We start from the raw sequence: 17,927 nt of genomic DNA, 5'->3' as shown, positions 1-17,927 counted from the left end.
GTATACTTTGCCTTTTTGAGAATAGAAACTATTTTTCATTTCCTCTGCAGCTTTGAGATCATTGACTGGGAAAGGAAAAGAATTGATAATAAGACAGAAGTCCTTCCCATTTCCTATGCTGCCAGAACTTATCTGAATATTAAAAGTTAAGGACAGCTGAGTGAAGTCCTGCCTTCCCTCTTTCCTTCCTTGCTCCCTCACTCCTCTATTCCTTCCTCTCTCCCTTCCTTCTTTCATGAGCTTTTAAAATTAATTTATTTCAGAACAAAGGGAACGAAACAGCTGAAGAATAAAGCGAAATCTTCTTATAAAAATATTCCAGTGAGGCACATGGAAACATTGCTCTGTGTCCATAAATTTCTAGCTGTTAGATTTTGGTTTTGTCTGACAACTTACTCTTAGAGAAATTGCCAGCAAGAGTATATTCTTGCATCATTTGTGTTGAAAAGAAAATAAGACTAGCGAAGTGAATACAAAGAGTAACCTTCTAATTTGAATAAAGCAATGGTTCTGGGATTATTAAGGCTAAAAGGTAACACTTGTGAGTTTATAAGTCTATGAAAAATTTTAACACTTTTTTTATTAATAGAAGACAATCATGAGTTTGTAAGTATATATATAATTATTTTGTTATATATATATAGTTATATAGAGATATATATATATCTCCAACTATATGTTCTTGTACAATCTGTAAAGTTAGGTGAATATGAGTAACTTGAAAAAGTTAGAAATAAACTAAATAAAACTAATGGTGAAATGTTAAATACTTATCAATTGAGTTCTGCTTCCAGCCCTGTGGTACCAATGAAGGTCAGGGAAATCTCTCTTTGTATTGCACATTTTTTTTTAAATGCCAGAATATGTATAATGCTGAGCTGAAAGAAGAGGGAGAGAATATTGAAAAGGCAGAAATAACAACACAGTGAGGGAGCTCTAGAATCTTACTTATCCTGCAAGAAAAGCTGGAACAGCCTTCCAATTTCAGCCCTGAAATACAAAGTTCCTAAATCATCATTCCTATTTTTAGTGAAGCCTTCCAAGGGAGAAATTTTAAACTAGGAGAGAAGTAGTGGAGGTAGTCTTAATTGCCTTTAGAAGTATGGTCTTGTCCTTGCCCAAGAGATTTTCATAAATGCAACCAAATTATGACAGCCCAAAAGAGACCATGCAACTTAAGATCACGTCTTAGTCAGTTCAGGCTGCTATAACAAGAATAACATAAACTAGGTAGCTTAAAAAACAAAGATTTATTTCTCACAGTTCTGGAGGCTGGGAAATCCAAGATCAAGGTGCCATAAGATCTGCTTTCTGGTGAGGCCTTGCTTCCTTATTTGCAGATGGCTGTCTTCTTGTTGTATCCTTATGTGATGGAGAGCAGAGAGAGGAAGAAAGCTCTCATGTCTCTTCTTACAAGGGCTCTAATCCCGTTCATGAGGACTTAAGCAACTCCCAAAGGCCCCACCTCCAATACCATCACATTGGGAGTTAGAATTTTAACATATGAATTGGGCAGGTGGAGGGGGGACATAAACCCTCAGTCCGTAGTAGGTGATCTTTCTGATACTCCTCTTCAATTCCCTAGATGTACTTAATCTACTCAACAGGTATTCATAGAGCTGCTACTACTATTGGTATGTCATTGAAATAAAACTAAAATTTATCTTTTAACTTTCTTAGATGGCCTATAATTAAATCTTTGTAATTAAACTTTAAAAGAATCTGTCAAGAAGAAGATTCTGGGAAGATGAGGGCATAGGAAGCAACCGGAATCTGTCTTCCCTCCTAGACAATAATTGCAATGGCAAAATCAGTCTGATGTAAATATTTTGGAACTCTGGAGTCAGTTTAAGACTTTCAAATTCCAGGGAAGACTTGGATGATAAATTGTGGCTAATTTCTGTCAATTTTAGCTCTCAGCGCAGTAGCAGCAACCAATTCCCCACCTCCAGCCACATGGCAGGTAGCTGTCCACATATTCCTGGAGCAGCTTGCAGACAAGCATGTGGGTGCCACTGTGGGCAAAGAGGACCCTATTCTACAAATATTGGAGATCTGTGCTCTGATCACTGATTGCTGCTTATGGTCACAAAGGTACAGACAAAGAGACAGACAGAAGGTTGTTGTTGCACCTCTTCATTGTTGCAAGACCCTCCCCTTCCAGTTGAAGTAACTTCAAGGGGATTTTTAAAAGAAGCACCCTTTTTTCCTTCCTGATTTGTCATTATTTTCCTTTTCAGGAGCCAGCCATTAAGAACCAGGACATTCAAAAACAACTGCATATATGGGAAAAATTAGAAAATAACCATACTTGCCCAGGAAAAGGCCCAGAAAAGATCTGAGAAGACCTGAAGTTAACACCTGAGGCTGACCCTAGGCACAGAGACAGCCCAAAAATATATAAATAAATAAACAAAAACAATAACAAGAACAGCAAACTTTGAAGGAGGGGGAGAATCTGATTTCCAGAGTTACCATATTATTAGATTCAAATGGCCAGATTACAACAAAAAAATCACAAGTCATACAAAGAAACAGGAAAATGTGGCCCATTCAAAGAAAAATATAAACCAATAGAAAATGTCCCTGAAAAAGACCTAATAGCAGATCTACTAGACAAAGATTTTAAGGAACTGTCTTAAAGATGCTCGAAGAACTAAAAGAAGATGTGAGAAAAGTCAAGAAAATGATGTGTAAACAAAATGGAAATATCTATAAAGAGAAAGGAAATCTGAAAAGAAACCAAAAAGAAATTCTGGAGCTGAAAAGTACAATAACTGAAATGAAAAATTCACCAGGATGATGTAAAGGCACATTTGAAAAGACAAAAGAATCTGTGAACTTTAAGATAGGACAATGGAAATTATTTAGTCTGAGCAACAGAAAGAAAAAAGATTGAAGAAAAGTGAACAGAACATAAGAGGTGTATGAGACACCATCAAGCAAACCAACCAACATATGCATCATGGGAATCCCAGAAGGAGAGAGACAGAGAAAGGGATGGACAGAATATTTGAAGAAATAATGGCTGAACTTCCTGAATTTGATGAAAGATACGAATATAAACATCAAAGGAGCTCAATAAACTCCAAATAAACTGAACTCAAAGAGACCTACACCTAGACACATTATAATCAAACATTCAAAAACAAAGACAAAGAGTGAAACTTAAAAGCAGCAAGAAAGACATGAATAATCAGATACAAGGGATCTTCAATAAGACTATCAGCAGATTTCTCATCAGAAACTTCAGAGACCAGAAAACAGTAGCTGATTTATTCAAAATGATAAAAGAAAAAACTTGTCAACCAAGAATCCTATATTGGGCAAAACTGTCCTTCAAAACTGAGGGGTGAATTAAGACATTCCTAGATAAGCAAAAGCTGAAGGAGTATATGACCACTAGATCTGCCTGCAGAAATACTCAAGAGAGTCCTGCAAGGTGAAATGAAAGGACATTAGACACTAACCCAAAGCCATATGGAGAAATAAAGATCTCAATAAAAGTAAATACACAGGCAATAATAAAAGCTAATATTATTTTAACATTGGTTTGTAACTCCATATTTTGTTTCCTACATAATTTAAGAGACTAATGTATTTAAAAGAATTTTTGGTTTATGTTTTGTGGCCCAAAATGTATAAATATATAATTTTTGTGTGTGTGTGTGTGTGTGTGTGTGTGTGTGAGGAAGATTAGGCCTGAGCTAACATCTGTTGCCAATCCTCCTCTTTTTGCTGAGGAAGATTGGCCCTGGGCTAACATCTGTTCCCATCTTCCTCTACTTATATGGGACGCTGCCACAGCATGACTTGACAAGCAGTGCATCAGTGCGCACCCAGTATCGGAACCCACACACCCTGGGCCGCCAAAGCAGAGCACATGTACTTAACCACTACACCACCAGGCTGGCCCCCTGAATACGTAATTTTAACATCAACAATTGAAAAGAGTGGGAACAGAGCTGCAAAGGATCAGAATTTTGTATGTTATTGAAGCTAAGCTAGTATAAATTCAAATCAGAGTATTATAACTTAGGATGTTAAATATAATCCCATGGTAACCACAAAAAATAGCTATAGAATATACACAAAAGGAAATGAGAAAGATATTTAAACATTTCACTACAAAAGATCAACAATAATGCAGGAAATGAGGGACAAAAGTTATAAGGCATATAAAAAACAACACAATGACAGAAGTAAGTTCTTCCTTATCAGTAATTACTTTAAGTGTAAATAGAATAAATTCTCCAATAAAAAACAGAGAATGCAAAATGGATAAAAATATATGCTCTAACTATACGCTGTCCATAGGAGACTCACTTGAGATCCAAGACACAAACAAGTTGAAAGTGAAGGAATAGAAAAGGACATTCAATGCAAATAGTATATTAGACATAATAGACTTTAAATCAAAAAAGATTACAAGAGACAAAAGATATAGGAATTAAAAACATTTATGTACCTAATAAGAGACTGTCATAATATATCAAGGGGTTCATGTGTACAGTGGCAGATGGCAACTAGACTTTTGGTGGTGAACACAATATAGTCTATACAAAAGTTGAAATATAATGATGTACACTTGAAATTTACATAATGTTATAAATTAATGTTACCTCAATAAAAAAAGATTTAAAAATTAATGTTCCCATCTAGGCACTTTAGGGACATAGGAAGAAGCAACATTTAATCAAAGGGTTGAGCATCCAATGGTGGCATTCCAAGTATCAGAAGGCAGAACTGTTAGGGACTGAATGCTGGTGTTCCTGCCTCCCAAATTCATATATTGAAGCCTTAAACCCCACCCCCAAGTGATGGTATTTGGAGGCAGGGCCTTTGGAAAGTAACGAAGGTTAGATGTGGTCATGAGTGTGAGGTCCTTATGATGGGATTAATGCCCTTATAAGAAAAGACAATGGAGAAGGCAGCTGTCTGCAAGCCACGAAGAGTGCTCTCACCAAAATCCAATCATGCTGGCATCCTGATCTCGGACTTCCAGCCTCCAGAATTGTGAGAAATAAATTTATGTTGTTTAATCCAAATATATAGACATATGAAGCAAAAGCTGACAGAACTGAAGGGAAAAATAACTGTATCTACAATAATAGTTGGAGACTTCAATACCCTTCTCAAATAATAGACAAAACAACCAAACAGAAGGTAGGTAAAGAAATAGAGGACTTAACACAATAAACCAACTAGACATTACAGACATATACAGAATACACTACCCAACAACAGAATACACTTTCTTCTTAATTACACATGAAACATTTCCCAGGATAGAAAATATGTTAGGCCACATATTAAGTCTCAGTAGACTTTAAAAGATAGTATCACATAAAGTGTCTTCTCTGACCACAATGGGATGAAGTTAGAAATCATTAACAACAAGAAAACTAAAAAATTCACAAAATTATGGAAATTAAAATGCTTTTAAACAACCAATAGATCAAAGAACAAATCACAAGGGAAATATAAAAATAATCAGAGACAAATGAAAATAAAAACACAATATATCAAAACTTATGGAAGACATCAACATTGGAGCTAAGGGAAAAATCTAAAGCTATAACCACTTACATTAAAAAAAACAAAGATGTCTAATCAACAACAAACTAACTTTACAATTTTTTGTGTGTGTGTGTGAGGAAGGTCAGCCCTGAGCTAACATCCATGCTAATCCTCCTCTTTTTGCTGAGGAAGACAGGCTCTGAGCTAACATCTATTGCCCATCCTCCTCCTTTTTTTTTCCCCCAAAGCCCCAGTAGATAGTTGTATGTTATAGTTGCACATCCTTCTAGTGTCTGTATGTGGGACGTGGCCTCAGCATGGCCAGACAAGCGGTGCATCAGTGCACGCCCGGGATCTGAACCTGGGCCGCCAGTAGCGGAGTGCACGCACTTAACTGCTAAGCCACGGGGCCGGCCCTAACTTTACAATTTAAGGTACAAGAAGAAGAAACTAAATCCAAAGCTAGCAGAAGGAAGGAAATAATAAAGATTGGAGCAAAGATAAAGAAAATTGAGCATAGAAAAACAATAGAGAAAATCAATGAAACCAAAGTTAGTTCTTTGAAAAGATCAACAAAACTGACAAACCTAGGGCTGCATGGACAGAGATAAAAAGAGAGAAGATCCCAATTACTAAAATCAAACGAAAGTAGGGACATTATTACCAATTCTACAGCAATAAAAATGATTACGGAGCTGGCCCCATGGCTGAGTGGTTAAAGTTCCACATGCTCCACTTCAGATCCCAGGTATGGACCTACTCCACTCATCAGCCATGCAGTGGAGGCATTCCACATACAAAATAGAGGAAGGTTGGCATGGATGTTAGCTCAGGGCTTATCTTCCTCAAGGGAAGGAAGGGGAAGATTGGCAACAGATGTTACCTCAGGGTGAATCTTCCTCACCAAAAAAAAGAAAAAGAAAAATGATTATAGGCAGTTTTGGTTCAAGATGGCAATGTAGGGAGATTTTGAACTCACCTCCTCCCATGGACATACCTAATCTACACCTAGATAAGGAAGAATTTCCTCTGAAAAATATTTAAAAACTAGCTGAGCATGGGAGGAGGTGAGTAAACTCAGCTGGAGCCCTGATTTTTGTGACTGCTGGCCAAGAGACACCTCTATACAGCCTGACTCTGGTAGCCAGAAGGACTTATGCTTGCAGTCCCAAAAGGCTGTATATATTTGCATACTTTAAAAGCTGCTACCTGAGGCCTAGATTCCAATCAGCCTGAACCTAGGTGAGATCCTCCCCTTTGCGACACTGACAGTTCTTGGCATATCCTCAACTACTGGGAGGCACTCAGAATAAAAAGGCTGCTTGGACAATCACAAAGGTTTGAGAGATAACTGAGAGCTAGGCAAGGGTTGAATGATAAAGTTCATCTCCTACATGAGGCCACTACATCAAGACTGGAAGGGGTGGCTGTTTTATCTAATGCATAGAAACTAACACAGAGAGTCAAGCAAAATGAAGAAATAAAGGACTATTTTCCAAACGAAAGAACAAGACAAAAATCTCAAAAAAAATATCATTAATGAAATGGAGCTAAGTGCTGTACCTGATAGAGTACAAAATAATGGTCATAAAGATGCTAACCAAACTCGAGAATGATCGACAAGGTGAGAACTTCAACAAAGAGACTGAAAGTATAAGTACCAAATAGAAGTCACAGAGCTGAAGAATACAATAACCGAACTGAAAAATACACTAAAGGTGTTCAACAACAGACTAGATGAAGCAGAAGAAAGGATCCATGAACTCAAAGACGGGGCACTGGATCTCACCCAATCACAGCAGCAAAAATAAAAAAGAGTAAAAAAAAAGTGAAGATAGCTTAAGGGATTTATGAAACAACATCAAGTGGGCTAACATTCACATTCTAGGGGTCCCAAAGGAGAAGAGAGAAGGGCAGAAAACATTTGAAGAAATAATGGCTGAAAACTTTCCTAACTTGGGGAAGCAAACAGACATCCAGATCCAGGAAGACTAGAGAGTTCCAAATAAGATGAACCCAAAAAGAGCCACATCAAGACACATTATAATTGAAATGTAAAAAGTTAAAGAAAATGAGAGAATCTTAAAATCAGCAAGAGAAAAATAATTTGTGGCATACAAAGGAATCTCCATAAGATTATCAGCAAATTTTTCAGCAGAAGCATCACAGACTGGAAGAGACTGACATGATATGTTCAAAGTGCTGAAAGAAAATAACTTCCAAGCAGGAATACTCTACACAGGAAAGTTGACATTCAGAATTGAAGGACAGATAACAGATTTTTCCAGATAAGCAAAAGCTAAAAGAGTTCATCATCACTAAACTGGCCATACAAGAAATATTACAGGGACTTCTCTAAGCTGAAAAGAAAGGGTGCCAATTACTAATAGGAAAACATATGAAAGTATAAATCTCACTGGTAAAGGTAAATATATAGTAAAATTTAGAATAACTTAATGTTGTAAAGGTTGTGGATTAATCACTCATAAAGGTAGTATGAAGGTTAAAAGACAAAAGTAGTAAAAACAGTTATAACTACAATAATTAGTTAAGGGATACACAAGATAAAAAGTGTAAAATCTGACATCAAAACATAAAACATGGTGGGGTAAGAGTAAAAATGTAGAGCTTTAGAATGCATTCAAACTTAAGTTATCAACTTAAAATAGACTGTTATACGTTATCATATGTAAGTCTCATGGTAATCACAAAGCAAAAACCTTTAGTAGATACACAAAGATAAAAAGAAAGGAATCTAAGCATATCACTAAAGAAAACCATCGAATCACAAAGGAAGAGAGCAAGAGAAGAAAAAAGGAACATAAGAACTATAAAACAGCCAGAAAACAATTAACAAAATGGCAATAAGTGCATACCTATCAATAGCTACTTTAAATGTAAATGGACTAAATTCACCAATCAAAAGACATAGAGTGGCTGAATGGATAAAAAACCAAGACCCATCTATATTCTTCCTACAAAAGACTCACTTAATATGTGAAGACACACACAGACTGAAAGTGAAGGGACAGAAAAAGACATTCCATGCAACAGGAAACCAAAAGAAAGCCAGGGTAGCTATACTTACATCCAGACAAAATAGACTTTAAAATAAAGACTGTAATCAGAGGCAAAGAAAGTCATTATACAATGATAAAGGAGTCAATCCAACAAGAGGATATATTTGTAAATATTTATGCACCCAAAATGTTGCACCCAAATATATTAGGAGCACTCAAATATTAACAGACCTTAAGGGAGAAGTAGACAGCAATACAATAGTAGGGGACTTTAATACACCACTTTCATCAATGGATAGAGTATTCAGACAGAAAATCAATAAGGAAACATTTGCCTTAAACAACACATTAGACCAGATGGACTTAACAGATATATACAGAACATTCCATCCAAAAGAAACAGAATACAAATTCTTCTCAAGTGCACATGGAACATTTTTCAAGAAAGATCATATGTTAGGCCACAAAACAAGTCTTAATAAATTTAAGGAGATTTAAATCATATCAAGCATCTTTTCCAGCCACAATGGTATGAAACTGGAAATCAATTGCAAGAAGAAAACTAGAAAATTCACAAATATGTAGAGATTAAACAACATGCTACTGAACAATCACTGGGTCAATGAAGAAATCAAAAGAGAAATTAAAAATTTCTCAAGACAAGTGAAAATGGAAACACAACATACCAAAACTTACAGGATGCAGCAAAAGCAATTCTAAATGAGAAGTTCATAGAAATAAACGCCTACATTAAGAAACAAGAAAAATCTCAAAAAACAACCTAACTTTACATCTCAAGGAACTAGAAAAATAACAAACGAAGCCCAAAGTTAGTAGGAGAAAGGAAATAGCAAAGATCAGAGCAGAAATAAATGAAATAGAGACTGAAGAGATGATAGAAAAGATCAATGAAATTAAGAGCTAGCTCTTTGAAAAGATAGACAAAATTGACAAATCTTTAGCTAGACTTACCAAGAAAAAAAAAGAGAACTCAAATAATTAAAATCAGAAATGAAAGAGGAGACATTACAACTGATACCACAGAAATACAAAGGATCATAAGAGTCTTCTATTAACAATTACATGCCAACAAATTTGACAACCTAGAAGAAATGGATAAATTCCTAGAAACATATAACATACAAAGACTGAATCATGAAGAAATACAAATTCTGAACAGACTGATTACTAGCAAGGAGATTGAAATGGTAATCAAAAACCTCCCAAGAAGAAAAGTCCAGGGAACAGACAGATTCACTGGTGAATTCTACCAAACATTTAAACAAGAATTAATATCCATCATTCTCAAGCTCTTCCAAAAAGCAGAAGAGGAGGAGACACTTCCAAACTCATTTTACAAGGCCAGCATTACCCTGATACCAAAACCAGACAAGGACACCACATGAAAAGAATATTACAGGCCAATATCCCTGATGAACATAAGTACAAAAATCCTCATCAAAATATTACCAAACCTAATTCAACAATACACAAAAAGGATCATACACCACAATTAAGTGGAATTTATTCCAGGGACGCGAGGATGGTTCAACATCGGCAAATCAATCAATGTGATACACCATATTAACAAAATAAAGGATAAAAATCATGTGATAATTTCGATAGATACAGAAAAAGCATTTGACAAAATTCAACATTCATTTATGATAAACACACAACAGGTGGGTACAGAGGGAAAGTACCTTAACACAATAAAGGCCATATATGACAAGCCCACAGCTAATATCATACTTAACAGTAAACAGCTGAAAGCTTTTCTTCTAAGATCAGGAACAAAACGAAAATGCCCACACTCACCACTTTTATTCAACATAGTATTGGAAGTCCGCCAGAGCAATTAGGAAAGAAAAAGAAATAAAAGACAGCCAAATTGGAAAGGAAGAACTAAAACTGCCACTATTTGCAGATGACATGATATTATATACCATCATGCGCCACATGACGACGTTTTGGTCTGTGATGAACTTCATATACCACAGTGGTTCCACATGATTAGTAGCATATAGCCTAGGCTTACACTAGGGTATACCACCTAGGTTTGTGTAAGTACACTCTACAATGTTTGCACAACGATGAAATCACCTAATGACACATTTCTCAGAACATATCCCCATCATTAAGAAATGTATGACCACATAGAAAATCCTAAAGACTCAACAATGCTGGAACTAATCAACAAATACATTAAAGCTGCAGGATATAGGATATTTAGGAACAAATTTAACCAAGGAAGTGAAATATCTGTACAATGAAAACTATAAGACTTCGATGAAAGAAACTGAAGAAGACACAAACAAATGAAAATATATCCCAGGGCATCTTCCAAGACCACAGGCCTCCTGTGACTTGCAAGGCAGAAACACACACAGCCCAGAGCAGTGACAAGGCTGATCCTGGCCCGGCAGACAACGACTGGAAAGCCAATGGGCCAGCAGGCACAGGCAGCCCAGGAGATGGAGACTGGCTGGGGAAAGGAAGATAAAGGGCCAGCAAAAGGACAGTTTTGCCTCCTGAAATCTGTAATAAAATGGAGACAAGATTTAAATCTAGACCCTCCAGGAAGAGGAAAGGGGATATTTAAGTATCGTACTGTTTTTGTTTTTACTTTTCACAGCCTGGCCTCACTTTAGTAGGAGGTAAAACAGTTTTACTTCCCTCTCCCTAGGTTCAATTTTACCAGAGAGAGAATGTGGCACATCAAAGAAAGAGTCAACTGCCAAGGTCTGAGGAAGGACCATTTATCAGTGGGCTACTGGTGCCACACTTAGCCCCTGAGAACGGACAGTGTGTGTTTGGGCTCAGGGTGGCTAGGTTTCCATTTGAAAACCACAGATATCTGTGGAGGTGATCATCACCACGACCATACCTAAAGAATGAGAGGAAGAAATGCCCCAGAGGAGAGATGCCCTCTGCTAATTCCATGTGGTGACATTTCTTCCAAAAAAGATCCTGACTTGGCAAGAGGGGCTCAAGGTGACCAACTTGGGAGTTAGATTCATAGAACATAAAGAGTCACTGCTAAAAAGTTTCCAAAGTTCATCTGAGCAACCTTTCTATTTTCCAGAGATCTATGCCCATGCAAATGAATGGCCAAGGTCACCCAGAGAGCCAGTGGCATAGTTAGGACTCAAACTCCAGCCTTCTACCTCCCTGTGCTTTTTTCTGGAGCACGGTGCTGCCTCAATCATGACCTTTCTCAACTTTTTTGGGGCCCAACTACCGTAAAAATGGTATTTGGGTTTCAATGCATTTTACAGTGAACTCAAGCTCTTTTTGCTGAGTTTTGTAGATGCTACAAAATGTTCTGAAGTGAGGACACTCCAAGGTGCAACCCTGTCCACGGCTGGGACTTGCTTCCTAAATTGTGAGACTCGGCTGATGAGAGTCAGATAAGACAGTCAGGCTGATCTCAAGATGGATAGGTTTTGAAAGGATAAAATAAAATACTAAACTCACACACAGACAAAAACAGTGAGAGTTATGAGTTCTCATAAAAATAACTCTATTTCAAAGGCAGGTGACTGTTATAGATTTTGGTTGCGATTTAGAAAGCAGGAGATATATGGGTTGGGGCAGACACACCTCCAGAAAGAGATGCCAGAGAGTAGCCCTCAGCTCCACCTGCAATCCCACACTCCATCCCTGGTCCTACTATTATTCCCACACCAGACACAACAACTGCCTTCTCATCCATCGCCCACATTTGTCGAGACGTGAACTATGGTTGGATAATCCATTACCTTCATGCCAACGGAGCATCCATATTCTTTATCTGCCTGTTTATTCACGTAGGACGCGGCCTCTACTATGGATCCTATACCTTCCTAGAGACTTGAAACATTGGAATCATCCTGCTATTCACCCTAATAGCCACAGCATTTATAGGCTACGTCCTACCATGAGGCCAAATATCCTTCTGAGGAGCTACAGTTATTACAAACCTCCTCTCAGCCATCCCCTACATCGGCACCAATCTTGTAGAGTGAATCTGAGGAGGGTTTTCCGTTGACAAAGCTACCCTTACCCGATTCTTCGCTTTCCACTTCATCCTTCCCTTCATCATCTCAGCCCTAGCAGTTACTCACCTACTATTCCTACACGAAACAGGATCTAACAACCCATCAGGAATTCCATCCAATATAGATAAAATTCCATTCCACCAGTATTACACAATCAAAGATATCCTAGGAGTCCTACTCCTAATCCTAATATTACTCACCCTAGTCCTATTTTCACCTGACATTCTCGGAGACCCAGACAATTACACCCCCGCTAACCCTCTTAGCACCCCTCCACATATTAAACCAGAGTGATATTTCTTATTTGCCTACGCAATCTTATGATCTATCCCTAACAAACTAGGCGGTGTATTAGCCCTAGTCTTCTCCATCCTGATCCTACTTATTATTCCCACACGGACCCCCAGGAAAAGCTCATTTTGCTCACCAAACACTGGGGGAGGAGAGAGGCATTCAGATGTGAAGGGGCAGGAGATAGTTCCCCTCAGTTGGAGAAAAATTCCCGGAACCATACAGAGGACAAAATAAAAAGAGACTTTTCTCAACCACCTCTGCCACTAAATTCTAAGAGCTCTTTCTATATGGACTTCATCGAAAATGGACAGGAGGTAAAGTACAATCACACTTTGTGCCCAGGAGCAGTTTTTTCTGCCAAAGACCAGGAGGCTAGTGCTCCCAAAGTCACCCTAGGGGGGAAAGAAAAGATATCCCATGTTCATGGATCAGAAGAGTTAGTATCATTAAAATGTTCACACTACCCAGAGCTATCAATAGATTCAATGCAATCTCTATCAATATTCCAATGGCATTTTTCACAGAAATAGAAAAAACAATCCTAAAACTCATATGGAACCACAAAAGACCCTGAATAGCCAAAACAGTCCTGAGAAAGAATCACACTTCCTGCTTTCAAACTACACTACAAAGCTATAGTAATCAAAACAGCATGGTATTGGCAAAAAAAAAATAGACACATTAGACCAATGGAACAGAATAGAGAGTCCAGAAATAAACTCCTGCATATAAGTGAAACTAATATTTGACAAGTAAGCCAAAAATATTCAATAGGGAAAGAATAGTCTCTTCAATAAATGGTGCTGGGAAAACTGGACAGCCACGTGAGAAAAATGAAGGACCCCTATCTTACCCTATTCACAAAAATCAACTCAGAATGGATTAAAGCGTTAAAATGAGACCTGAAACAAACAAAAAAACTCCTAGGAAAAAAACATAGGGAAAAGTTCCTGGACATTGCTCTTGGCAATGATTTTTTGGATATGACACCAAAAGTACAAGCTACAGAGGTAAAAATCAACAAGTGGAACTACATCAAACCAAAAAGCTTCTGCACAGCAAAAGAAACAATCAACAAAATGAACAGGCAATCTACAGAATGGGAGAAAATATTTGCAAAGCATATATCAGATAAGGGGTTAATATCTAAAATATATAAAGAACTCATACAACTCAATAACAGCAAAAATTCAATTAAAAATGAGCAGAGGAACTGAATAGACATTTCCCCCAAAAAGACAAATAAATGGCCAATAGATACATGAAAAGATGTTCAACATTACTAATAATTAAGGAAATGCAAATCAAAACCACAACGATGTATCACCTCACACCTGTTAGAATGGATATTATCAAAAACAAAAGAAATAAGCATGGGTAAGGATGTAGAAAAAGGGAATCTTTGTGCACTGTTGGTGGGAATGTAAATTGTTTCAGCCATTATGAAAAACAGTATGGCAGTTCCTCAAGAAATTAAAAATAGAACAACAACAAAAAAAATAGAGGGGCCGGCCCGGTGGCGCAAGTGGTTAAGTGTGTGCGCTCTGCTGCAGCAGCCCGGGGTTCGTGGGTTCAGATCCTGGGCACGCACTGACACACTGCTTGGCAAACTATGCTGTGGTGGCATCCCATATAAAGTGGAGGAAGATGGGCATGGATGTTAGCCCAAGGCCAGTCTTCCTCAGCAAAAAAAAAGAGGAGGATTGGCAGATGTTAGCATAGGGCTGATCTCCTCACAAAGAAAAAAAAAAAAGATTAAAAAAAATTTATTAAAAAAAAAAATAGGGCCGGCCCTGTGGCTTGGTGGTTAAGTGCGCGCGCTGCGATGCTGGTGGCCCGGGTTCAGATCCCGGGTGCGCATCGAGGCACCACTTCTCCGTTCATCCTGAGGCCGAGTCCCACATACAGCAACTAGAAGGATGTGCAGCTACGACATACAACTATCCACTGGGGCTTTGGGGGGAAAAATAAAATAAATAAAAATCTTTAAAAAAAAAAATAGAACAATCATATGATCCAGAAATCCCACTTCTGGGTATAAAACTAAAAGAAATGAAAACATGATATCAAAAAGATATCTGGACTCCTACGTTAATTGCAGCCTTATTCACAAGAGCCAAGACATGGAAACAACCTAAGTTTCCATCAACAGATGAATGCATAAAGAAGATGTGGTATATATACACAATGGAATATTACTTAGCCATGAGAAATAAAGGAAATCTTGCCATTTACAACAATATGGATGGACCTTGAGGGTATTATGCTAAGTGAAATATGCCAGATAGACAAAGACAAATAGTGTATGATATCACTTATATGTGGAATGTAAAAAAGCCAAATTAGTAGAAATAGAGAGTAAATTGGTGATTGACAGTGCCTGGGGAGGTGGGGGAATTGGGGAGATGTTGGCCAAAAGGTACAAACTTGCAATTAGAAGATGAATAAGTTCTGAAGATCTAATGCACAGCACTGTGTCACAGTCAATAACACTGTATTATATACTTTAAAGTTGCTAAGAGACTGGATCTTAAATGTTCTCACCACAAAAAAAAGAAATAATTATGTGATGTGATGGAGGTGTTAGTTAACACTACGGTGGTAATCATATTGCAATATAGAAATGTATCAAATCAACACATTTTACACCTTAAACTTACACGTTACATGTCAATTATATCTCAATTAAAAAAAAGAATTCTGGGTCAAGTCTTCCCCCATCTCTACTTTCATTTGTCTCTTAATATTTGCTAAATGTACAGAATGATAAGAATGTCTTATATTTCAGTAAAGCTCTTTTATAAATATTTATGTTTCAAATGTCATTCTGATGACCCTGTGCTGTAGGTAAGACAAATAGTATCATTATCAATGTGGCACATAAGTAGTAAAGGCAGGATTCAAAAACATTTCCCCCTTGAAAATGACTCCAAGACTTAAAGCCTAGAGATGAGAGAATGCTAGCATCCTAGACAAAGATGAGATTGTTCTTAATTTCCGATATGCTGAGTTTATGGAGATAGCAGGAGTCAAATGCGATAGACAGCTTTCTTACTTTCCACAGCTTGCCAGTTTGAAAGATAATTGGTGCATAGTGGCCTAAGCCAGTACCTTGTTTTATCTTTCTTTTACAGTTTTAGATCTGAATTTCCCAGATCTGCTTAAGTATCTTTCTATTCCAAGCCAGTTCAACTTGGATACCTTCTAAATAAAATCAGAGTAAGAATTTTGTGTACACGACTATTTGAAGCACAATGCTGACACCTAGTGTATTGACTGATTTTTTCTTTCTTTCTATTTTCCTTTCCTTCCTTCCTTCCTTCCTTCCTCCCTCCTTTCCTCCCTCCCTTCCTAGAATGGCTGTTAGGATATAGTTAAATAATAGCAAACATTTACTGAGAACTTACAACACGTTTAGCATTGTGCTAAGCACTTTAAACATAATTATCTTCATCAACTACAAACAATTCTTTATCATCATCTCTATTTCACCAAAAAAAGGGGAAAGAGGCTTAAAGAGTTTAATCAAATTTTATTATTGCAAAAGTTAAGATTCAAATGTGATGCCTGACTTTGGAGCGGGAGCACTCAATCACTATTTTTAAAGGAATCAAGTGTTTTACTGGATGGTTAAGTTAGTTTATATGTATTCACTTGGAGTACATGCTTACACTGACTTCATTCAAGACTATTCATAAGAATTAAGGTAGATAATATGACAAATCTGAGGTCTGCAACCTTGAGCCAGCCCTCCTCTTGAGTTAATGTCTCTTCCTATGGCAGGATGTCAACCTAGAGTTATCCAGGTCCTCTGCTCTCTCATTCTCCCTATGAGGGCAAAGCAGCCTTGCACAGAGTCTTCTTGGTAGGTTCTGGTGACCTCTGGGTGTTTCAAAAGGAGCATACTTATCCTGGAGCAATACAATATAGAGTAGTTCTTTGTGGGGTGAGCCTACCGTTCTTCAACTTATTTTGTTTCTTCTTCTAGCCTGACTGCTCCAAAAAGCCATATTATGTGCCTTTCTCATTTTCGAAGACAAAACTCTTGGCATATAGTGGGTACTCAATAACGTACTAAATACATGAATGAGAGGCTGAGAATCTATTTCTTTTCTAAAATTATTTTCTTTGCACCTTTTGTTTAGAATATGCCAGTATTTGAGTTCAGTTGCTTAGCGCCTTGTGCTAAGACTGCGGTTATGAGTACGATCCCCACTGAGCTGCCCAGCTTCTCTCTGTGAGAAAACACGGTCCCCAGAGCGTGACAGGCTCTCCATCCAAGGGCTCTTTCCAGGGGAACTTTTATTTCCCTTTCTCTTCTCCTTCCCTCACAGTTCCACTGTTTCAAATCTGATATTAAGATGCATCAACTCGTTTAATACGGTGGAATAAAACTGTTAGCGAGGTAAACAAGCTACGCATCACGCTCTTCAGCGAGCTTGATCAAGCGTAACCTGGCTGCTTCCGGGTTTCCCCTTGAACTTTCTTGGGTCAGCCTGCAGTTAAACCTTTGCATTTAAATCTCTGTAATTAAACTTGAAAAGAACCTTAGAATTTTAGACTAATTCTTCTGGACTAGTTTTTACTCCCCATTTCCAGTGTCTAGCATATAACAGGGTCTCAACGAGAGTTTACCATTAGAGAAGATAAAAGCTAACATTGATCAAATACTTGGCATATGCAAGTTCCTTGCTTAACACAGCACGCACATTATCTCATTTCAAAATACTAAAAGAAAACTATTGTTGTTGTTTCCATTTCACAGATTAGGAAAGGGAATCAGAGAAATTAAGTAATTCACTCAAGGTCAGGCTCCAGATTAATATTTGACTCTAATACCAACACCTTACAACTATGAATCCCCAGACCAAAACTAAGCTTTCTTTTACCCCTTTTAGATGAAAGGAGCAAGTTTTCCTAAGAGTCAGGCCTGGCCATCAGTTTGAAACTGTTCTCTAAACATCCACATGGTTAGAGAAACTGGTAGTGCTGCCCTTTTAGACTCTACTCAAAAATATCTACTCAAAAATATCCTCTACTCTGGAGCGTCCTG

The 17,927-nt window shown here is 37.6% G+C and overlaps 1 long non-coding RNA gene across 1 annotated transcript in view; it reads left to right on the top strand.

Moving 5' to 3' along the window:
- LOC131412077 (uncharacterized) overlaps positions 1-14,857 on the top strand; it is a 42,897-nt gene extending 28,040 nt beyond the window's left edge. The window contains exon 2 of the long non-coding RNA XR_009221710.1: positions 14,660-14,857. This is a non-coding gene — a long non-coding RNA (uncharacterized LOC131412077). The remainder of the gene's footprint in view (positions 1-14,659) is intronic.
- Positions 14,858-17,927: the final 3,070 nt, after the last annotated feature.

Source organism: Diceros bicornis, chromosome 12 (assembly GCF_020826845.1).
Source record: "Diceros bicornis minor isolate mBicDic1 chromosome 12, mDicBic1.mat.cur, whole genome shotgun sequence".
NCBI classification, from domain to species: domain Eukaryota; kingdom Metazoa; phylum Chordata; class Mammalia; order Perissodactyla; family Rhinocerotidae; genus Diceros; species Diceros bicornis.
This window is presented reverse-complemented; position numbering and strand designations above follow the sequence as displayed.